This window comes from Capsicum annuum, chromosome 7 (genome assembly GCF_002878395.1).
Source record: "Capsicum annuum cultivar UCD-10X-F1 chromosome 7, UCD10Xv1.1, whole genome shotgun sequence".
Lineage (NCBI taxonomy): Eukaryota > Viridiplantae > Streptophyta > Magnoliopsida > Solanales > Solanaceae > Capsicum > Capsicum annuum.
Window position 1 is genome coordinate 92,154,419 of NC_061117.1, and position 25,890 is coordinate 92,180,308.

A 25,890-nucleotide genomic window follows, 5' to 3' on the forward strand; every position below is an offset into this window, starting at 1 on the left:
TTTGAAGAGTTAAAAAATAAAGATCAATAGAGTAAGGGTAAACTATGTATTTAAAAAAAGACAAATAGAACGCCCGGGGGATATTTATTATTTAAAGTTTATGCGGGAAATGATTTTCATTTATGGGTAAAATATTAATATCCTTTCGTATTAAATTATTATCTACATAAACTATACTGTCCTAATAGATTATATCATAGTGGATGATGTTGTCATATAAAACAAGAACCATGTAATACCCTATATAATTAAAGAATGAGTATTTATAGTTCTAGATGTATATAGAGAGAGATGAGAGAGTGGGCTAAAGCTCATTTAACAAAAAATAAAATAAGAAACAAAGAGAAAAAGTGGGCCAAGGACCCATTTGCCAAAAACATAAATTAAGGACCTTGGGTTAGAGAGAAAACACACAACAGTAGCATCAAATAAAAAATAATTGGCTTGCCTATATACTGGAGAAGAAAATCGAAGGAGGAAGAAAAAGATGGTGGTTTGACAGGAGATTCCTTTTAGGATTAAGGTAAATCTTTCTCTAGCCATACCATGATGTTTGTCTGAATAATTTACATAGGCCTGAATAAAATAAGAAAGAAAGAGAAAAAGTGGGTGAAGGACCCATTTGCCAAAATCATAAATTAAGGACCTTGGGTTAGAGAGTAAACGCACAATAGTAGCGTCAAATAAAAAATAATTGGCTTGCCTATATATTGGAGAAGAAAATTGAACGAGGAAGAAGAAAATGGCTGTTTGACAGGAGATTCCTTTTAGGATTAAGGTAAATCTTTCTCTAGCTGTACCATGATGCTTGTCTGAATAATTTACATAGGTACTGAAAAATTTATTTTAAGAGACCAGTAAATTCTAATTTTGTGATATAAAATTAGATGGGTTTGAGTTATACAAGTTTGGTATGGCTTGAGAGTAGGGAGAATTCAATTGATTCAATTTGGTTTGACAATACCTATATTGGGTAGCAAAGGTACTAATTGAATTAAGAAAATTCATGGTTAGAGTTGAAGAATCACATACCACTTGAATTAAGAGAGTTCGAAAATTCTTTATGATGGATAATCATGAAATTCTTAGAGTTTCGTAGTTTAAAGTAGTTATGTTTTAGCCTAACGAAGAAATTAATACAAGATTGATATGATATGATTATAGATTGATTGAAGGAAGTCATTTTAATTGCTTAAGGTGACAAGTTTGATATCTTGATAAATGTACTATGAGTAGTAACCTTATCATAATTTGTGTTTCTTAACTTGGATGTTTATACATGATTTTGATGAGATAAGAGTTACTGAATGCTTTGAAATTGCACGTGGGGCAAACCTTTTACTTGATAGGATACTAAAATGATTAGTTAAGATGTTCTCACTGTTATATGACATATTTACCATTACTTGAGGTATGATTACTGAAGTTATGAAAGTTTTTCACTAACTTGAGAAATAAATATTTTGACGTATTTTATTCAAGTTTATGTGCAATATATTTTGATATGAACTTAAATATCCTATACTATTTTGAAAAATGATTTCATATGAGTTCCTAATATTTAAAAAGAAATGTTAAATAGGAGTAGACCTTAATTTGGATACCTTAGCTAACGATGAGTTCGTTAGACCTGGTGAAACACCTAGACTTTGAACCATTGAAAAACAATAACTTTTGGTGTCTCTGAGTTGGGTACGACTTGGAGCATTGAGTTGTACCCTTGGTCATGATTCATACCCTTATTCCTCTCCTCTTTTGTATCTTAGGAAGGACGTTAGGGTAGAATACTGTCTTCCATACGACAAGGCCATCCCTTGGTCGTAACCATGCATACGAGTCATACACTACTCAACCATATAGAGTGAAGTCTCCAAACTGAGTGCACTATTTTTGTTATGGATGGAGCTCATGATTGGGGTATGACTCGTACCCTTGGTTACGACTCAAAGGTTCCCACTCATACCTAAAACAGTGTGTTTGACCTAGGAGGGGCCTAGGGTACAAGTTAGGGTACCATTTGTACCCTAGGGTACGATTTGTTTTGGTCATTTACCATGCCTAAAACCCTAAACCCTCTCACTATATAACGCATTGTATCCTTCTAAGTCTTTATTTACAAGACTTAAACATTCCCAAACACTCTAAAAGCTTTTTGGAGCAAGATTAGAGGCTAGGGTTTGGAGATGTTCATCTAGTGGCAAGAGGGAGTCAAGTTCTTGGTGATTCAAGTTGTTTAAGTCATGTATCTCTTCCCCTCTTTAAATATCTCTAAAACCAATGTATTTCACACTTGGATTAGTAAGTGTACATGATGGTTTTGAATCAAATGAAAAGAATTTTGTTACCTAACAATGAATAATAATAATTCTTGCTTATATGTGTGTTGATACATGTTATTGATGGTAGATTGTATGTGTGGGTGCTTGTTGTATGTTGTTTAACACGAGGGTCTTAAGGAACCCTAGTCTTTATGATTCCTACCTTGAGAATGGCCTTGTTAGAGGTATGCACCCAAAGTGTTTGTAAGAATGTCTAAGTGAAATAACTAGTTGTATGTTGACAATGTGTTGAGCTAGGAAAATGGCCCAAATGAGTACGAATTATTGTTGAATTATATTGTGAAGGTATTATGAGCCATGCATTGTATAATTGATAACCTTGTTGGGTAATGGCTGATGAAAGGGTAAAGCCCTAGACATGAAAATGAACTTAAATTGTGTATGCAACCAAGTGTGGTGAAAATGTGATGTAATATTGTTAATGATATATAAATAGTTTGTGTGGGTCTTGAGGACTACAAATTGAATTGTATGATGAATTGAATAAAGTCATTAGCCTATTGAGATGGTTGAGCAATGGAGGCTCCCATAAGGGCCATGTGGTCATGTATGATGATTGAATTGGCTAAATGAGCCAAAGCCCTTAAATGTGACATATATTGTATGAATATGAATGCATGAGTTAATGGGTCAAGAGTTAAATGTCGACCAATGATGCCAATTAAACAATGAGTGATTCGAGTTCCTCTTCTAATGATATGACTAGTGATTCGAGTTCCTAGTCCCATGAAACAACAAGTGATTTTAGTTTCTCGTCAATGAGACGACTAGTGATTCGAGTTCCTAGATTAGTGATATGACTAGAGATTTGAGTTCCTAGTCCAAAGAGATCTCTTGAGGTTAGAATACCTTATCTAATGACAACTATCAATTCGAGTTCCTAGACCGGTGATATGACTAGCAATTTGAGTTCCTAGTCCAATGAAATGACACAGCTAGTGATTCAAGTTCTTAGACCGGTGAAGTGACTAGTAATTTAAGTTCCTAGTTCAATGAAATAGAAATAAGATTGGCCAAATCGAATAACTTGGTGGAAAGTGTTTCACCCCATGTATTATGAACGGATGACTTAAGGATGCATGATAAGCCTTGTCTCCCTTTGTGGCATAATATGATCATGTTGTGTATGTCCACGTGTATAAGTATATGTTGATTAATGATGCTGATCCTTGATCTCTTGTCTAGCATGTGAAATATCTATGTGTAGGGATAAGTGCATGGATATGAATGATGATATATCTATATTGACTTATTGATGATATATGATGATATATTGACTTGTTGTTAAATGATTATGTTATTTTATACATACCCTTGAGTTACATGCTAGCATTCCAATCGTAAACCATCTCTAGACGCTACATCCCCATGTGATGTAGAGGCCGGAGCATCTTCTTCTTTACCTTTGCAGTGATTAGACGATCAAGCGATTCGTACATTGACTTAAAGGGGTGAGCTTTCTTACATCAAGAAGACATTCATCTCTTAGTCCTTATCTTTAGACTTAGTCTATTTAAGACATGGTTTGGCTATAGTTGGGGGCTTATCCCGACATATTTATTGACTTTGATTTTGTATAGGGGTATGTGAACAATTGTGAACTTGGGCATAGTTATTATAATCAATCTAATGTTGACTTATGATATTATTCTGTGATCTGAGCCTGTGAATTGGAGTTCTTTAGAATCCTATGATATGATTAGGTGTTTAGGTTGGGTTAGGGGGCGACCTCCGGTACATGTGTGCTTGAGGTGCCCATACGACATGGCCCGAGGTTTGGGGCGTGTTATACACCTAAATTACACCTCTCTTATGAAAGAGTAAGCGGTCAGTGTCAAATATAAAAATCAACTGGGTTGGGTGTCGAATCCCACAGGGAATACCATGTTCACTAAGTATTGTGAATATTGTTAGACTGTTGATCTAAGATTCCTGAGTAGAAGAGAGCTTGAATGTGTTAACAGTGTTCTTTTGTATTTGTGCCATACAAAATTCCAGCTACTGAGAGTTAATGTAGATGTAATTTCAATGAGAATGAATTAACTAGAGTAATGCTCACTAAGATGTTCAAACAATTAGGGTTGTGAATTTGTGTTCGAATTCTAACTTATGCATTTAATCGCAAAAATTATTGAATTCTAAGAATTACCCACGTGTTTCTCAACCTAATGAGTATTTCACTCTTTACTTCTCTCGAACCTAAAGGATTCATGCAGGGTTGATCCTATTAAGGAATTAACTCGTTAACCCAAAGGGTAAACCTATGGAGTTCATGTGAATCCCTTTTTTTCCCAACATCCACCTTCTTAATAGACAAGTGGAGTTCTTGGGCTCACTTCTCAAGTTTCTAACCAAGAGATGTCATTATAATGAAGAAAGCTTCATGCAATTTCGATAGATATTAGGAATCAAACCAATTCACAACCCCAAAATAGTTATCTACAACAAGGCTCCCATAACCCTAGTTATGAGAGTTTAGCTAATGTAAGAAATCAAAGATGTATTGATGTTCATAAATGGCTTCAAAAGGACATTTACAAAAATCATAATATTGTTCTTCTCAATCTTAAATGGAAAATATAAAAACTAATAATCAGATCTCAATCTCTAGAATCGAATCTCAATGAAAAGTGTTACACAACTCTCAATAGAGGAGAAAGTATGAAACTAATCATAAAAGATACGGACTAAACCATAATACTTGGTATTTATATGATTCCAGAACTAGGGTTTTAAAATTCAAACTTAGATTTTCTGCCTTATGATTGACGGGTCAAGTGACGATTCATCGCAAGTCTGACGGTCATCGACTGCACCATCGCTGAGTCTCTAGTGACTCCATTCTCTGATTCTGGGCAACTGTCCATTGCAAGGTCAACGGTCCATTGCCTAGACCGTCGCTGGACTTCCAGTGATTATGCGTTCTGTATCTTGGCGATGGTTCAGACCGACGGTTCATCGCGTAGCCGACGGTTCATCATATGTACCATCGCAGGATGTCTAGAGTCTTTGACTTCTACTTTTGGCTGATGGTTTAGACCGATGGTTCATCGCAAGATCAATGGTCCGTTGCATAAACCGTCACTGCTCATTTTCCTTGGTTTTGCTCAAATTGTCCATGTTATGCTTCCTCTCAGTTATTATCCTGAAAATAATAAAATACCATGTTAAATACAACAATGGTTGCTTGAAAACATACAATTATCCTAAGAAAAGGCCTAAAATATTCTGTCAAAAGCCAAAACATCAACACCCTCAACTTAAGGAAATTTCTTGTCCTCAAGAAACTCAACACCAGGATACATATATGAACAACATCATGATGGGCATTTTACAGTAAAACCAACACAATCATACAATCATTCTACTACCCATTTGGTTATGTTATCTCAACACATATGGATCTACTACTGACATTAACTACTAATCAGCATATTCACAGTTACAAATACAACACTCCAAGGAAATAAATAGAACAGATATAACTCAACAGGACCTCATATCCAAAGAAGTCCACCTCACATAACACAGTTAACTTGTGAACGAAACTAAGCTTTTCACTCTCATAAAAGAAGTAACCAACACAGTGTATACCTATAAACTCGCCCTTATCATCTAATGTTCTCTTATGATTGACTCACCAAGATCAAGAAAGACTTGCTAAGGTTTGTATGAGGTTTTAGGCTCGATGAAGGTTGTTCATTTGGATAAGTGACTTAAAGTACAAGACTTCACTCTCTTTACCCTTTTTGTTAGCTACATACCAGAACTAAAGACCCTTTCATTCATTCGTAGCTACTCACCAACATTCTTATCATACCCCAACTTTTTTTAGATGATAACACAGCATCATCCACCCTCAAATTATGCTGATGCACAAAGTTGAAGTGCACAATATCTATTTAGATTGCTAACTAAACCAGGGCAGGATGCTAAACCTCAAATCAATTTCAACTCAACCTCCTAGGCTATTTACCATCCAGCAGTAGCCACCCTCAACTTAGGCGTTTTACCTAAGTTAAAGTACAAAATATCCATAATTGGACCAGGGCCAAAGCTAAGTGCTTAACACCTTCTAGAAAGTGATTCGAACTTATTTGGACAGAAAAACACTAACACAGCTCAACAGGGTTGATAAAGAAAACACAATATTTTTGGTGGGTCAATCATTTGGATAAATAGACTAACAACACAAGGAGGCCTACTATCATCTCTTATTGGGTCAAAGCACAGGAAAAAATCGAATGAACCGGGCAAGTTCTAGGTGTAACACTTAAGTTAGAATTACACAAATACTTACCCACCTAGGCACTGAGTTAGTTTCTATCCTACTAATTCTTGGGATCCAAATCACATATCTATGCTTTGCTTCATTACTAACTTTTAATGCTATTAACAGAGTCACACGTGGTTGCACAACACTTTACCACTAGGTAAGAGGAATTAATTTTAACAAAAATGAGAAACACAACTTTGCCACAATCAGTTGTCATCCATATATATACAAAAAGGTGCTAACAAGAATGGAACTTTTATTTCATGCAACAACACAATTTTAACCCTACAGTTAATCCTAGACAAGAGGGGAAATGAGTCCAACCTAGACATGCCGATTCTCCTAGATAGCACATGGAAGGAAAAGAATATCAGAAAAACAACCCCCCATGGTACAAGTACATCCCACCCCTATAGAAACTAATACTTTGTCCTCAATGCATATAACTTTAAGTACGAAGGAGGGGAAATACTTGTGGTGCCTCTTATTCATCTGAGGTATCTGTGAAGTGCGCTGAGGCTGCTGTGTTCTCACCCAGTTCTATGTTGACTCCCATGGTAGTGTGAATACTCATAATATCTCCCTCTAGAATTGGAGGTACCATATCTCTAGCCGGATCTACAGTTTGCCTCTTAGCTGGGGAAGAACTGGTAGACACTCCAGCTGCTTCATCTTCTGCTCTTTTTATTCTTCTCTCCTCATCTCTTCTTTACCTCTTTCTTTCCTTTCTTGTATCATACTCAAGTCTCTTCTAAGGTGACATGTATTCTAGCCTCTTTTTCTTGGCATCTTTCTTTGCAGCTTTCTCAGCCTTTTCATTTGGTTTAGCTATTTTCTTACCCTTATCCTTGATTGATTTCCCCATTAAGTCAATGAGTCCTTTATCTTCATTACTTATAATCTGAAACGGGTCAAATATGGTCTACTGTGGTTGCTAATTTATCTTATCCACATCACCCCAGAGTTTTCTCACTTCCTCAATTAATTTTACAAAATCCAAAATGGATAGGTTATCTAGCTTCTTATGGATATGCTCCTCCATGTTGTCTATTCGTAGCTGGATGTTCTTGAAAGGCCGATTCTCTTCTTCCACAGTTCTCTCAACAAAAGGTTTAAAATCTGCCCCCCATATAGCTAATTACTTTTCAATTATTTTCTATGCTCGTATATACATTGCAAAGTTTTCCTGGTTCAGCCTGTATTCTGAATATTAAGGTAGAACTAATGCAGAATCAGCTATTCCACCCATGGACATTGATGCTAAACCTATAGAAGTAGCAGGAGGTATATTCGTAGCAAGTGGTAATGGCATACCTGAAGGACCCTCTGCTGATTCAGGAACTGGCTCTGACTGAGTTTGCTAAGCCGGAGGCCTGTTGACTCGCATATCGAGCCTCGAGTTATCCTTTATCTTTTTAATATCCTACTTATGTGTTGCCTAGATCTCATTATCAACTCCATTAATCAAATATACCTGCTTACACAACTCTGTGATAAGGCATGGGAATGGCAGTGTAGTCTGAGTCTTGTGAGCACGGAAGAAAAATTCATCAACAATAATGTGGCCAAAATCCACTGTCATTCCCTCAATCAAAGCAACAACAATCACAACTCTTATGAGTTCTAGGTGGTCATCACCGCCTATTCACATCAACCGCAGCCTCCTAATTGACCACCAGAACTTGACCATAAAACTTAGGGATGACTTGGATATTTTTTCTCGGGGGTGGTGTAGCCATGCAGACTCTCCTCCCTCTGTCAGTATCCTAGATAACCAAGGCCTTTTTTAGGTTCTTGCAAACAATCAGTGCTCAAATTCTGGAATTGCCCTCGGTATCTGATATTCTGGCCCAAACAAGAACCTATTCAATGTGCGCTCTAAAATATCTCTATCAACTCTACGAACAGGAATGGTATCCCGCTTGTTCATGTCAGCCACTGATGCACCTAGAAGAAAATTTTTCTCAAGCAACACCAAGTAATTGGCAAAAAATTTGCGGACCAGATTCGGTTGATAGGTCCCTAGTGGCCTACTCATCCATGCCACTTCATACCCAATGAGTCGATGCTCAAGCTCAGGGTATTCGTGCAAGTTCGAGGTCATAATTTGATGCTCTTAAAAAATAGACCTCTTTATGGCTACCCTATCTGTTGGTGCCAGCCCATTGTAGAAATGCTCTCGGGCATGCTCAATCTGCCACCGTATAGCTTCCCATATTTATGGATTCTTGCGCCGAACCAAATTCGGGTCTGCTTGTTCAGGACTCTCCTCTTGGATGGGGTTAGGTACTTCAACCCATTTTGTAACCGGGATTAAACTTGAACTGTTACTTCTACTACTTTTACCCTCCTCATCAGACTGGGAGGATGAAGAAATCACCTGGCGATTGTATCAGGTTTTGCGTGCCGGTGCATCCTCAACTTGTTCCTGCCCTTGCCTGGACCCTTAGCCTCTACCTCTACCTCTGGTGGTTGGTAATTTGCTTGCCATGGTGCCTGAAAGTGATACATTATTAGTTCACGGACTTAAACCAGAAAAAAGGAACAATTATGGACCAGCAACGGCTAGGGCGATGGTCCGTCGATCCTGCGATGGTCTATCGACCCAAACCGTTGGGGTCATTCAAGTTACATTGATTTTGAGAAAGTGGCGATGGTTTTAGGCAATGAATCGTCGGTTATCCGAGGGTCCATTGCTCTGACCGTCGCCTGCCATTTTAACTTTCAATCCTCATTTCGGCATTTTGTCGAACACCTTACATACACTTCATTTAAGGACTATTTCTATGGCATTTTTATAAATAATACATATCCATATTTTGCTATTTGTTGGTCCATGGGTTACTCAGACTTTACCCAGGATTTTTTCAGGTTTCAACTTAGTTCAGACCCACACCCAAAAGAACTCAAGATCAAAGAAAATTACTTAACCATTACAACCTTCACGTGCTTTCTTGATTCTTAATGTTGAGTAATATAAAGACTAAATAAGAATTCATACCATAGCGTTTCTGCACTTGATTATTCCCTTGACTTGTATTCTAAACACAGTACATAGTATGACACTTTTTTTTGTAGAGAACTCTGGTTGTTTGTGATTGAAAGAACAAGGAGAAGATAGACTTTAAATAGGTGGGAAAAAGGAAGGTAGAAAGTTTTAGAGAGAATGAAAGAATTCAGGTACGTTGAATAGTTTGGGAGTTACTCAACTACTTTAAATTACCTATTTAAAACTATTTGGATCGGATAAGAATAAATTTTTTTTAGCTATTTAGCTCGATCCGACCCGACCCACTGAAATAGGGTTAAATGTGATGTTTTTGCGATGGTTCATTGCCTATGCGATGGTTCGTCGGTCAAACTGTCATCCCAATCTAATGAACCTACCTTGTGACATATTATCGATGGTTCATGCGATGGTCCGTTGACTATGCAATGTCTCGTCGGTCAACTCGTCGCTACTTTTCCAGTCTCTTGGGTTATGGACAATGTTACGACGGTTACCACGACATTACGTCGAGATCACGACGGTTCGTTAGGTGATCCGTTGGTCACCTGAAACTCCTTTAGCTTCTGTTTTTCCTGTACTATTGTACTACACACTTCCACAAACCCTTCAGCTTGCACAAATCAACAAAACAAACAACAAAATAATTTAAGTTAATGTTATACAACAACACATTATGGGTTGCCTCCCACTAACTCCTGATTTATCATCACGGCACGACTTAGCTACCTTGATTACTCAGAATTCATTGAGATAGAAAGTAGCACTACTTTTTATCGAGTCTTTTGGACCGATATAAAGTTTTACTCATTGCTTGTTGACTTTGAAGATACTTCCATCTTTATTTTCAAGTTTTAGTACTCCAGATGAGTTGACTTGCTAACTTTAAATGGGCCTGACCACTTGGACTTAAGTTTACCTGGGAGTAGTTTAAGTCGGGAGTTGAACAGAATCACCAAGTCACCTCTCAGAAAATCACATTTTTCAATCCTATGATCATGATACTTCTTCATTTTCTCTTTGTATAGGTCTGCCCATTCATAAGCTCCAAGACGGAACTCATCCATCTCATTTAGCTGTCTATATCTCATATTCGCTGCCTCATTCTAGTTCAGATTAAGCCACTTCAGTGCCCACAACGCTTTATGCTCTAGCTCAATCTACAAATGGCATGCCTTGCCATATACTAATTGGTATGGCGACATGCCAATGGGTGTCTTGAAAGCCGTTCGATATACCCATAAGGCATCGTCCAGCTTCCTAGACCAATCCTTCCGGCTAGCATTTACGATCTTGGCAAGGATAGCTTTGATTTCCCAATTACAGATCTTCACCTGCTCACTGGTCTGTGGGTGGTATAGAGAAGCCATCTTATGTTGTTTGACTCCATATTTTGCCAAGGTGGCTCTGAATATCTTATTGCAGAAGTGTGATCCTCCATCACTTATGATGGTACGTGGTACCCCAAAGCGAGAGAAGATATTTCTCTTTAAAAATACAACAACCCACTTTTCTTCATTATCTACCAGATCTACAACCTCGACCCATTTTGACACGTAGTCAACAACAAATAGTATGTACTTCATCCCAAATGATCTCACAAAAGGCCCCATGAAATCTATACCCCACACCTCAAATAATTCAACCTCCAGTATTTTAGACATTGGCATTTCATGGAGCTTTGAGATAGACCCTTGCCTTTGACATTGGTCACATCTCTTTACTAACTCATAAGCATCCTTGAACAAAGAGGGCCAATAGTAGCCACTCTGAAGTATTTCCTTGCAGTTCGATCACCTGCATGGTGACCTCCAACTGAGGAAGAATGAATTTCTTCCAATATACTTAGCATATCTACTTTTGGGACACACCGTCTAATAATACCATCTGCACATCACTGAAAAAGATACAGCTCATCCCAGAAGTAATTGGTCACATAATTGAGAAACTTTTTTCTTTGGTGGAAGGAAAAATTTTCTGGTACCACCTCACTTACCACATAGTTTGCAAAGTCAGCATACCAAGGTACTTTTCGAGCACTGCAGCCAATACTTTCTTATCAGTAAAGGAATCATCAATCTCAAGCTCATCTTTTACTGCTTGCTCGCCTTCAAGTCTAGATAAGTAATCAGCTACCTGATTCTCACATCCCTTATGATTCTTGACCTCGAAGTCAAATTCCTGAAGCAGCAATACCCACCGAATTAACCTTGGTTTAGCGTCCTTCTTCGCCATTAGGTACTTCAAGGCAACGTAGTTATGTGTACCACTACCTTGGTACCTAGCAAATATGCCCAAAACTTCTCAAAAGTATACACCACTGCTAGAAGTTCCTGCTCTGTGATGGTATAGTTTTTTTAAGCTCCATTCAGTGCTTTGCTGGCATAATAAACTGGATAAAATAATTTGTCCTTCTTTTAACCCAGCACAGCTCTAAGGGCAACAACGCTCGCATCACACATTATCTCAAATGGTTTTGACCAGTCCGCTGTAACAATGATAGGGGCCTCAACTAGCTTCCTCTAAGGCATTTAAATGCCTTAATGCATTCAGCATCAAAGAAGAACTTAGTTTCCTTCTCTAAAAGTTTGCAAAATGGATTTTTAATTTTAGAGAAGTTTTTTATAAACCTCTGGTAAAAGCCAGCATACCCAAGGAAACTACGTACCCCTTTCACTGAGATGGGAGGTGGTAGCTTATCAATAACTTCTACGTTGGCTCGATCGATCTCTATCCCTTTTGCTGAAATTTTGTGCCTGAGGACAATGCCCTCCTTCATCATGAAGTGACATTTCTCCCAATTAAGCACAAGATTGAATTCCACACACCTCTGCAAAGCCCTACTCAAGTTTACCAGATACAGCTCAAATGAATCTCCAATCACTGAAAAATCATCCATGAACACCTCCAAGGTTTTCTCAACCATATATGAGAAAATAGACATCATACATATTTGGAAGGTAGCGAGTGCATTACATAACCCAAACGGAATCCTCTTGAATGCAAAAGTGCCATACGGGCATGTGAACGTCGTCTTCTCCTAATCTTTAGGAGCACTACAAATCTGATTGTAGCAAGATTATCCATCCAAGAAATAATAACACCCCCTTCCTACCAATAAATCAAGCATTTGATCCATTAACGGTATTGGGAAGTGTTCCTTTAAAGTACATGAGTTTAGTTTGAGGTAGTACACAAAAACTCTCCAACCAGTCATAGGCCTAAGATGAATCAACTCATTCTTTTCATTTGCAACAACAGTCATGCCCTCTTTTTTGGGCACACATTGAACATAGGATAAACCACTCCTGCATTTATCCACTTAATAATTTCCTTCTTAACCACCTCTTGTATCGATGGGTTAAGTCGGCATTGATGCTCAATAGTAGGAGTACATTCTTCCTCAAGTTATATCTTATGAGTGCAGATGCCAGGGGAGATGCTAATAATGTCAGCAATAGTCCAGCCTATTGCTCTTTTATATCTTTGAAGCACTGAAATAAGTGCTTCCACCTACTGCTCACCTAGGTCAGCCACAATAATAACAGTTAGTGTATTCCCACTTTCCAAGAACACATACCTCAAATGACTGGGTAACTCTTTCAGCTTCAGGATAGGTGGTTCTTCTAAAGAGGGCTTAGCAAGTGGACTTTGACGATTTTGTAAATCCAAATCCAACTTCTTGGCTGTATATGAGTAAGAACCCATGCCCGTTAAGGCACATACAATCTCCTCATAATCTTCTATACCATCCTGATCAAAATTCATCAACACGGCAGCCAATGTTTTAACAACAAATTTCTCTTCAATTGGAACTTCCTGCTCCTCCTCATAATAGACATCCACAATGGAAAACACTCATTTCTTTCTGCTTCTTTATTGATTGGCACACATAGCACCACTTCATCATTCATCCTAAATAAGAGCTTATTAGCTCGCAAATCAATCAATACACTTTTGGTTGTGAGAATAGGTCAACCCAAGATTATGGGCACCTCAAAATCTACCTCACAATCCAGAATGACAAAATCTATAGGAAATATGAAACTAGCAACCTTCTCCAGCATATCTTACAGAATACCAACAGGTCTTTTGACTGACCTATCCGCCATCACAAGTCACATATTAGTAGGTGTGGGGTCTCCCAAACCCAACTTTTTGTAAATAGATAATGGCATCAGATTGATGCTAACTCCCAAGTCGCATAATGCTTTTGCAAATTCAAGAGGTCCAATAGTGCATGGGATAGTAAATGCTCCTGGTTCTACCTTTTTATACACCAGAGACCTTGTGAAAATAGCACCACAATGATACAGATTGTCCATCGGCTCAAAACTAACTGATCGCTTCTTTGTGATGAGGTCTTTCATGAACTTTGCATACTTGAGGATTTTCTCTAATGCCTTCACCAATGGTAAATTAATCATCAACTGCTTAAGCATATCCATGAATTTGCTGAACTTTGTGTCATTAGTCTTCTTCTTCAATCGATGAGAAAATGGAGGGGGTGGTTTTGGAAGAGTGGTAGTCGCTACTTCAGCTTCCTTTCCCTTATTTTTCTCTAACTCATCAACCTACTAACTATTGTATGGTGTGTCATCAATAACCTCCTCCGATTTCCCAGACTCCACTGAATGATAAATCTTTGCTTTTTCAATATCATCGACTATAATATCAACCTCAGGCTTACCTACCGGGAGAGCCTGCAAATACCTTACCACTTCTAGTAGTGATAGCCATACAAGATCCATCATTTCACAAATTCTAAATGGTATCGCTTGGCAATGTTCTAGTCTTCCTCTGATTCAACACTGCTAAGAGCTGGCTCATTTATTACTCTAACTTATTGATAGAGATAGAGTGCGAGTTTACCAACTGACTCATAGAAGACAAATCACTCTTCATTGTAGTAACTCCAGAGTTAGTAGCTTCAACTCTCTTCAATAATTTCTCCATCATATCCTCCATGGACATCTTGCCAGAGCTAGTTGTAGCATTATCTCTGCTTTTGGAAGGTACATATAGCCCACTCCTATCATTCTTACCTTTTTAATTTCCTTGCTCCCTATCCTTGTAACTAGCCTTGTCGTAGCATTTCCAACCTTGATTTCCTTGGCTATTGCTCTTCTTCCGAATTAGAATCATCTCTACCTTTGGCTGCAACAACTTTTACTTTTTTAGTCTTTGCAGATAATAAGTTCTTGGTCAACAAATCCATCTGCATTTTCAAGTATGCCATGTCTTGATCACGTTCTTCCTCTTTCTTACATTGATCCACAGTCATGGCAATAGACACAGTAGGGCTTACTACCATAGAATCCTTGGTATGCCAAGCTCTACTTTGTTTGGTCATTCGATCAAGCATCTCTAAGGCCTCCTAAAAAGTGAGATCCACAAATAATCCCCCTGCAGCATTATCAATAACTGGCTTCGTAATTGAGTTCAAAGCCTAATAAAGAGTCTCCATCAGATGAATATCTGTCATATTATGGTGCAGATACCAGGTCAGCTTCTTTTTGAACCTCTCCCATGTCTCATGAAGGGCTTCGGTTGGGAGCTGCTTAAAGTTGCTGATCTCATCCCTCAACTGTACCCCCTTGGAGGGCAGAAAAAACCTTTTTAGGAAGGCCTCTTTTAATTTCCTCCAGTTGGTTATAGAATCGGGAGTCAGCTCATTAAGCCCCAATATTGCCTCCTCATACAGAGACAACGGATATAAACGCAGGAGAATGGCATTCTATCCTACTCCCGAGATATCAAACAACTTGTAAATAGTGACAAAGTTCACTAAATACATATTGAGATCATCTCCTGGGAGTCCACCAAATAACCCTTTCAGACGAAGGAGCTGAATCATTATAATGGTAATATTAAACTTTGCTCCTGGTGCTAGAGGTGGAGGAATGATAGCTCCAGTGGCACCAGCTCCGTCCATTCCATCTTCATCATCATTAAGATCAAATTGAACATCTTGGTGATTAGGTCTCTCCCTGAAAGGACGATTTTTATTTATATTTTTGTTCACTGGTGCAACTATATTCTCTGCACGCCTTCGATTAATAGGATCTAACACGTCATCATCCCTCAAATCATCATCATCAGGATTAGGATAACATGCCTGTTGGCTATTATTTTGTTGATTTTGGTGAGCTCTAGCCAACACGGTTAGTGTCTCAGCATCTTGGGGTTCTGTCATTCTTCCAATTAGTTATGGTTTTGGATGTATTGGTAATAATGGTGCACCCTATCTCCATGTACTTGGCATACACAACAATTCTCCTGTACAAAACAAAAACAACAAACAAAAGTAAAATTTGGGAAACTTGACCAAAGGTCAATTAACAAACACAAACTTAATTGACAACCGTATTTCCCAACAATGGTGCCAAAATTTGATACACCTAAATTACACCTTAAGAGAGAGTAAGCGATCACTATCAAATATAGAACCCAACTGGGTTGGGTGTCGAATCCCAAAGGGAATACAGTGTTCACTAAGTATTGTGAATGTTATTAGACTGTTGATCTAAGATTCCTGAGTAGAATGGAGTTTGAATGTGTTAATAGTGTTTTTTTGTATTTGTGCCACACAAAATTCCCTGAGATTTAATGTAGATGTAATTTCAATGAGAATGAATTAACTAGAGTAATGCTCACCAAGATGTTCAAACAATTAGGGTTGTGAATTTGTGTTGGAATTCTAACTTATGCATTCAATTGTAAGAATTATTGAATTCTAAGAATTACCCACGTGTTTCTCAACCTAATGAGTATTTCACCCTTTACTTCACTCGAACCTAAAGGATTCATGCATTATTCAATAACACTCTCATGAGGGTTGATCCTGCTAAGGCATCAACCTGTTAACCGAAAGGGTAAACCTATAGAGTTTATGTGAATCACTTTTTTTCCAACATCCACCTTCTTGTCATACAAGTAGAGTTCTTGGGCTCACTTCTCAAGTTTGCAGCCAAGATATGTCATTATAATGGAGAAAGATTCATGTAATTTTGATAGATGTTAGGAATCAAACTAATTCATAACCCCAAAATAGTTCTCTATATCAAGGCTCCCATAACCCTAGTTATGAGAGTTTAGCTACTCATCTCCATGTAAGAAATCAAAGATATATTGATGTTCATAAATGACTTCAAAAGGACACTTACAAAAATCATAATATTCTTCTTCTCAATTTTCAATGGAAAATATAAAAACTAATAATCTGATCTCAATCTCCAGATTCAAATCTCAATGAAAAATGTTACACAAATCTCAATAGAGGATAAAGTATGAAACTAATGATAAATGATACAGACTAAACCCTAATACTTTGTATTTATATGATTCCAGAACTGGGGTTTTAAAATTCAAACTTAAATTTTCTGCCTTATGGTTGACGGGTCAAGCGACGGTCCAAAGATCCATCAACTACACCATTGGTGAATCTATAATGACTCTATTATCTTTTTCTGGGCAATGGTTAGATCGATGGTCCATCGCAAGGTCAACGGCCCATCGCCTGAACCGTCGTAGGACTTTCAGTGATTGTGCGTTCTGTATCTTGGTGATGGTTTGGACCGATGATTTATTGTGTAGCCGATGTTTTGTTGCATGGACCGTTGTAGGATGTCCATAGTCTTTAACTTCTTCTTTTGGCGGATGGTTTAGATTGACGGTTCATCGCAAGATCGATGGTCCGTCGCATAAATTATTGCTGCTTATTTTCCTTGGTTTTGCTCAAATTAGCCATGTTATGCTTCCTCTCAGTTCTTATCCTAAAAATACTAAAATACCATATTAAATACAATAATGGTTGCTTGAAAACATACAATTATCCTAAGAAAAAGGCATAAAATATTCCATCAAAAGCCAAAACATTAGCGTGTCACCTGGTGCACCTTGTATTTATAGATTACTGTTACAATCCTTGATAATGAAAAGGTAGAACTAGCATGCTGTTATTGATCTCCAGTGAGTAGGGACCTAATGATGAGATGCTTGACTCCTTTATGGGGGGTCCACTTATTGGCTATTTCATGAAATAGAATATCACACTCATTATATGATTTATTCTTGGAAATCTCCCAAAGAATAAAACTTGATATGATAGTACTTGTTGGTTATTATTAAATTGTTAAATTGATTTCTTATATAATGGTTATCACTTTCTGAAAGAGCATTATTTCAAGATTTTTTTATTTCCATATTAGTCTGCTTTATGACTTGTCCCAGCTAAAATGTTTTTGGTTAAGTGTTATTATTAATTGAGCTAGAGTCTCACCCCTCGCTATTTCTTTAGAAAATTCAGGTGATGGTGAGGATTTCATTAGCTAGAGCATTCAAGTTGGCATATTCGTGGTGAGCCCCTCACTTGTTTTCTTAGGCAATATTTTATTTATTTGTTGTGTTCTTTTTCTCAAAAATTCTTAGAGTAGCTCCATAGTCATCTTTGTAGAGCTTAAGTATGCTATTGTTATTATGGACTTGTGGAGTTTTTGACTTCTTCTCATATTTTGAAGATGGATTTAGTACTATTATTTCATTGCTAATGGGTTGTTGATAGCATTGATGCATTGTTAATGTTGTCTTGGTGCATTATTAGTGGTATTGATGTGTTGTGTTGTTAATTTGAGATAAGGAAATTTTTTGGATAGGCCTAAAAATAGGAAAAACTCTGCCTAATTTTCTGTAGAATGCTAACGAGGCTTGCTTTAGAGTTCTAACATCCTTAGCACTGGTCATGGTCCTATTTTAGATTGTGACAAAATTGGTATCCGAGAGCCTAGGTTATTCCTGTGACTAATGGAGCACACATTAGTAGTAGAATCTCAATTATGGTTATATTGTCAGTCATTTCTATAATAGTGATTCTATAAGAGCATGATTGGATGTGTCTTAACTTTCCTTCTTATTATTTCTTATGTGTGATGTTAAGGACTAACTAAATAAATCTAATCATATTTGTTTTGTTAATCAGATGGCTCACACTTTAGCAACTAATGGTAGGAGAAGAGGTGGAGCTCACAAAAAAGGGAGAGGTAGGGTTGTGTTGATACTGCAGGAATCACACTACAACTATAACAATTTCAAGAAAGCTTACTCCTGAAGTAAATTATAGCCCATCTCCACCATCACATGAGGGTAGTACTATTAAGGCACTTTCTTCTATGTAAAAATTCATAGAGGGTTTGGCCGATCGATCGAATAGATAGGATAGGATTAGTCAGTATAATTCTGCACATCCATAGCTACAGTTTTAGGCACTTGCACAGACTTACAAGTTTGGAAATAAAGAGGTATCTTTGTAGGAGTTCTTGAAGTTGAAATCACAAAAATTCAAAGGCTTAGATAGTTCAACTAATTCTTTAAGTTTTTTGAATAGTACACTTAAGGCACTGCATGCACTAGGATGTTCTAGTAAGAGGGTTATGGAGCTTGAATTATACAAATTAGAGGACATTCCTAAAACATAGTACGATACATTATTGCTAGGAAGGCCTGCTGGAGCACCACTACTGACATGGGATGAGTTCACTAAGTTCTTCATGGATAACTTTCTTTATGCTAGTCAAAAGCAAAAATATGCAGATCAATTTAAGAATTAGTCCAGACTCCAGATATGGACATGTCGACTTATAATACCAAATTCTACAAGCTGGCTAGATATGAGCCTTACTTTATATCCACAGAAGTAGCTTGAGTCTAGAGGTTTTTAATGGGTTGGTTGCTCATCTCTATAATGCAGAGTAACCCCACAGATAAAAGTATTGACCTATTATGAGCCTGTGGATCTTGCTAGAAAAATTGAGAACAATGTTCATATAGAGCGAACAACGAATGATATTCATAAGAAGGCTAAGATAGGGGGAATCTTTTAGTAGTGATTTTAGTGCAAATCTCAAAGTAGGAAATTCGGGAAACAATAGGGCCATCAAATATGGACAGTGGTTTCAAAGTCTGCATACAAGCCACCTCCTTGTCAGGGCACTCAGAGGTCTTCAACTTCTCATGGATATCATAGTTCTGGGCAGGACAGATGTATTTCACTGCTCCATCCTCCCAGACTTGCGGTAAATCATATATAGGCCAGTGTTGTGTTTTGACTGAAGAGTATTTTTGGTGTGGTCAGCTAGGTCACCGCATTAGGGATTACCCTCAGTCTTTGATAAATGTTAATCAAGGTTTTGGTTAGTTAGCTGCACCTATTCGGGCTACTCATAATACTACGGGTACTAGAAATAAAGGTCGAGGTAATGGAGATTGGGTTGTTAGAAATTAGGGACAAAGAAATGCTGGTAGAGGCCAGTCGAGAGTCTTTACACTTACGAGATAGAAGGTTCAGGCCTCGAATACAGTGATTATAGGTAATCTTTTGGTTTATTCATTTAATGTATATACTTTAATTGTTCTGGGTTCTACCTATTCTTATGTGTCCTTGTACTTTCCTGTAAGATTTGATAGAAAACTAGAGATATTAAATTATTCTTTTCTTGTTAGTACTACAGTGAGAGGTTCTTTGTTAGTTGAGTATATGTAGCGTGATTGCCAAATTATAAAGGAAGGTAGGGATACTCTTGTTGACTTGATTGTATTTGACATGATTGACTTTGATGTGTTGATGTGCATGAATCCGTTTCTCCTTGATATGCTATTTTTGATTGTCATGCAATTATAGTTTGGTTTGAGATACCTAATGAACCTAGTTTTGTATTACATGGCAGTCAAATCCTAGAGATTGGTAAAGTTATACTCCCCTGGTCCCATTTTATGTGTCGTCATTTCATTTTTGATCTGTCTCAATAAGAATGTCATCTTTCCTCATTTTTCAACTATTTAATGACATCATCCCAATTTTATCCTTACTGGGTCCCACTTAATAAGAAAAGACAACTAAAAATTAAACATTAAAGTGACTTCAAGAAGGGTAATTTTGTAAACTTTACAAAGTTATCATTTATTTCTTAAACTTTGCATTTGGTCAAATAGTGATATATAAAATGGGACGGAGGGTGTATCTCTTATGAAGGCTCAACAATTATTGAAGAAAGGTTGCATGGGTCTCTTAGCTATGGTAAGTGACATTAGAGGGAACACTTAAGTTGGAGTAGCTACCTGTAGTGAAGGAATTTTCCGATGTATTTTCAGAGGATTTTCCAGGATTACCTTCAATACAAGAGATAGACTTTGATATAATTTGGAACATGACACTATGCCAATATCTATACCCTCATGTCGTATGGCACCTACAGATTTGAAGGAGCAAACAATAGTTGCAGGACGTACTAGATAAGGGTTTTATTAGATCGAGTAATTCTCCATAAAGTGCAGTGGTTTTGTTTATAAAGAAGAAATATAGTTTTGTAAGAATGTTTATTGATTATAGGAAGCTAAATAAGGTTAAAATGCATAATAAGTATCAGTTGCATCATATAGAGGACCGGTTTGATAATTTACAATGGATTGTCCAGTTTTCAAATATTGATCTTCATCTGGTTATCATCAATTAAGAATCAAGGAGGAAGATATATCTAAGACAACATTCAAAACTCAATATAGGTATTATGAGTTCCTTGTGATGCCTTTCGAGCAAATCAATGCTCAAGCTACATTCATAGACTTGATGAATAGGGTGTTCAAACCATTTTGGAAAAGATTGTAATAGTATTTGTTGATGGTATTCGTATATATTCTAGTAGTCAGGAAGAACATAAGAATCATTTGATGACTGTATTGCAGATATTACAGGAAATAAGCTCTATTCAAAGTTCTCAAAGTTCAAATTTTAGCTAGACTCAACATTATTTTTAGGTCATACTGTCTCCAAAGATGGAATCACAGTGGATTCTAAAAGATAAAATTAGTGTAGAATTGGCCTAAACCTACTCTGCCTATAAAGATTGCAGCTTTGTGGGTTTGGAAAATCTCTATTGACGTTTTGTGAAGGATTTCTCTAAAATTGAAGTTCCATTGACTAGGTAACAAAGAAAAATATGAAGTTTCAATGGATAGAAGAGTATGAGAAGAGCTTTGAAAAACTCAAAACATATTTGACCACCGCACCAGTATTATCCTTACCATCAGGTTCTAGAGAATTCAAGGTATCTTGCAATGCTTTGAGGGTTGGATTAGGATGTGTTCTCAGGCAATAGATCATGTTATTTCTAATGCTTCAAGGTAGTTTAAGAAGTACAATTTGAACTATCTTACACATGATTTAGATGGCTTCAGTGGTATTTGCTCTTATAATTTGGAGGCATTACTTATATGGCAAGACTTGTGAGATTTATACAGATCATAAGAGCTTGAAGTACATTTTTTAGCAGAAAGACCTAGATCTTAAACAGCGCCATTGGATGGAACTACTTAAGGATTATAGTGTGTTTTTTATATCATTTTGGAAAAGCCAATGTCGTGACTGATGCTTTGAGCAGAAAATCTATAGGCGTTTGCCATATATAGCTCCTGGAAAGAGACAATTGGTGAAATATATACCAAAACTTGAAGTCAAAGGTATTAGATTTAGTGTTGTAAAGTCAGGGGATATTGTTGGCTTGTGTTTAAGCTAAATCTTCTTTGGTAGAACGCATAAAGGCCAGTCAATATAAAGATGTGCAGTTGTACAAATATCTAGATAAGGTTCTAGTTGGTCAAAATAAATGATGAATGTTGAATATGAGGATATTCTCCGATTGGGTAACCGATTATGTGTACCAAATATAGATGGTTTAAGACGATCCATCCTTAAGGAAGATCATAACTCTAGATATACTATACACCCTAACTCCACTACGATGTATCATGACCTAAAGAAATTGTACTGATGGAAAGTTATCAAGAAAGATGTTGCTAACTTTGTTTCTAGTTATTTGTCTTGTCAGCAGGTTAAAGCAGAGCATCAACGACCAGCAGGATTACTACAAGAGATCAAGATTTTAGATTGAAAATGGGAAAAAGTTAACATGGATTTTATAATAGGGCTACTGCAAACCATTAGAGGTTATGACTCTGTATGGGTAATTATAGACCTACTTACTAAATTAACACACTTCTTACCAGTAAAGACTACATATAGTGTATTAAAACATGCTCAATCATTATGGATGAAATTGTTCAAATTTGTGGAGTTCCATTGTCCATCATTTCTGATAGAGGATCACAATTAACTTCACTCTTTTGGTCTTTTCAAGAATTATTGGGTACCCGAGTAGATCTTAGTACTGTATTTCATCCATAGACAGACAAACAGTCTGAGCGTAGTATACACATCTTGGATGATATGTTGAGAGCTTATATTCTTGATTTTGGAGATAGTTGGGATACTTACTTACCCTTATCTGAATTCACTTACAATAATAGTTTTCAATCAAGTATTTAGATGCCTTCATATGAAACCTTGTATGGTAGGCAATGTTGTTCTTCTATCGGGTGGTTCCAAGTTAGAGAGGCTAATATTTTAGGGCCAGACTTGGTACAGAAAGGTATGGACAAGGTCCAATTGATTAGATAGAGATTGATCAAATCTCAAAGTAGACAAAAGTCTTATATAGACAAGAAGAGAAGAGATTTGGTGTTCACAGTTGGGGATATGGTTTTTCTATGAGTCTCTCTTATGAAAGGTGTGATGCAATTTGAGAAAAAATATAAGATGATCCCGAGATATATAGGACCTTATGATATACTTAATCATATAGAAGAAGTGACTTATCATTTGGTACTTTCTTCTAAGTTGTCTTTAATCCATCGGTGTTCCATGAATCTATGTTAAGAAAATGTATATCAGACACCTCTTATGTGCTCGTAGCACCTATAATCCAGTTGGATGACAACTGAATATTTGAGGAGGAACCAGTGGATATTATTGATCATGTAGTAAGAAAGTTGTGGTCAAAAGAGTTTGAGTTCGTGAAAGTCATATGAAAGAACCATACCATTGAAGAAGAGTTGAAAAATAATATGATATACAAGTATCCTCATTTGTTTTAGTCTACAGGTATGCACCTGTATTGAATTTGGGGACCAAATTTCTTAAGGTAAGGAGAATGTAATACCTTATATCATTAAATAGTGAGTATTTATAGTTGCAAAAAAAGATGAGAGATTTAGCTAAAATCTCAATAGTCGTTATTGCTATGATAGTTGCACTGATATGAAGGGAAAGAAATATTAGCAGATTCAAGCTAGAAAGAATGAATATGGAAAAGTTCTAAAGAAGGTAGTTCAACATATACACATCAGAGAAAGGAAAATTACTAAGTGGCAAATTCCACTCCAACAACTTAATGTATATTATTAGGCTTGAGTGATTACAGTAGTAATAGACTATCTTTGATTGTATTTTATTATTCATAGCATAGAAGTAGTGTTAGTTATATAGAGATAGCAGTCGGTCCTTGATTGTTTTGATATGATTGTAAATATTCTTTGGTCATAAATGAATGCAATTTAAACAAAAAAGAGATGAGAGAGTGGGCTAAAGCTTAATTAATGAAAAACAAAATAAGAAAGAGAAAAAGTGGGCCAAGGACATATTTGTCAAGAAAATTAAGGACCTTGGGTCAAAGAGAAGACCCACAGCAGTAGCATCAAATAAAAAAATAATTGGTTTGCCTATATACTGGAGAATAGACTTAAAGGAGGAAGAAGAAAAATAGGGTTTGACCGGAGATTCCTTTTGGGATTAAGGTAAATCTTTCTCTAGCCTTACCATAATTCTTGTCTGAATAATTTACATAGGTACTAAAAATATATTCCAAAGACAAGTAAGTTCTAATTTTGCGATACAAAATTAGATGGGTTTGAGTTATACAAGTTTGGTGTGGCTTCAAAGTAGTGAGAATTCAATTGATTCGATTTTGTTTGACAATGCCCATATTAGATATTAAAGGTACTAATTGAATTAAGAAAATTCATGGTTAGAGTTGAAGAATTTTATCTAATACTACTTAAATTGAGAGAGTTCGGAAATTCTTTATGATGGGTAAATCATGACATTCCTAGAGTTTGATAGTTTAAAGTAGTTACATTTTAGACTAACTAAGAAATCAATATGAGATTGTATGGTATGATTATAGATTGATCGAAAGAAGTCATAGGATTTCTTAAGGTGACAAGTTTGATATCTCAAAAAGTGTACTGTGAGTAGTAATTTTATCATAATTTGTGTTTCTTAACTTGCATATTTTACACATGATTTTGATGAAATAATAGTTACTGAATGCTTTGAAATTGTACGTGGAGAAAGTCTTTTACTTGATATGATACTGAAATAGTTATTTGACATGTTCTTACTATTATAATACATATTTACCATTATTTTAGGAATGATTACTGATGTTATGAAATCTCTTCACTTACTTAAGAAATAAGTATTTTGATATGTGTTTCATTCAAGTTTATATTCAATATGTTTTGATATGAACTTAAATGCCCTATACTATTTTGAAAATTCTTTCATTGGAGTACCTAATATTTAAAAAGAATGTTTAAAAAGGAGTAGACCTTGATTTGGATTCCGTAGCTAACGGCGGGTTCGTTAGACCTGGTGCACCTTGTATTTGCATATTACTGATACATCCTTCGCTAGTGAAAAGATAGAACTAACATACTGTTATTGATCTCCATCGAGTAGGGACCTACTGATAAAATATTTGACTTCTTTATGGGGGTCCACTGTTATTGGCAATTTCTTGAAGTAGAACTCCACACTGATTATATGATTCATTCTTGGAGATCTTCCAAAGAATAAAACTTGATTTGATAGTATTTGTTGGCTATTATAAAACTATTAAATTGATTTATTAAATAAAGATTATCACTTTCTAAAAGAGCATTATTTTATGATATTTTTTTATTTTCATATTAAAATGTTTTATGACTTGTCCCCACTAAAACGGTTGTGATTAAGTTTTATTACTTACTGATCTAGTATCTCACTCCTCTCTATTTCTTTTCAGGAAATGCAGGTGACAATGAGGATTCGTTAGCTAAAGCATTTGAGTTGGAATATTCCTAGTGAGCCCCACACTTGTTTACATGGACAATAGTTTATTTATTTGTTATGTTTTTTTTCTTGAAAATTCTTAGAGTCCTTCCATAGTCATTTTCTTAGAGTTTAAGTATCTATTGTTATTATGGACTTGTGGAGTATTTGACTTCTTCTCATATTTTGGAGATGAATTTAGTACTGTTATTTCACTGTGAATAGGTTGTTAATGGTATTGGTGCATAGTTAATAGTATTGGTGCATTACTGGTGGTATTGGTGTGTTC

General features: G+C 36.4%; 1 long non-coding RNA gene across 1 annotated transcript; it reads left to right on the forward strand.

Annotated features, from left to right (window-relative positions):
* Positions 1 to 268: 268 nt before the first annotated feature.
* Positions 269 to 25,890, forward strand: LOC107877106. Its single transcript, XR_001676164.2, has 3 exons — positions 269 to 523; positions 17,922 to 17,980; positions 25,576 to 25,890. It is a non-coding gene; the product is annotated as an uncharacterized LOC107877106 (long non-coding RNA).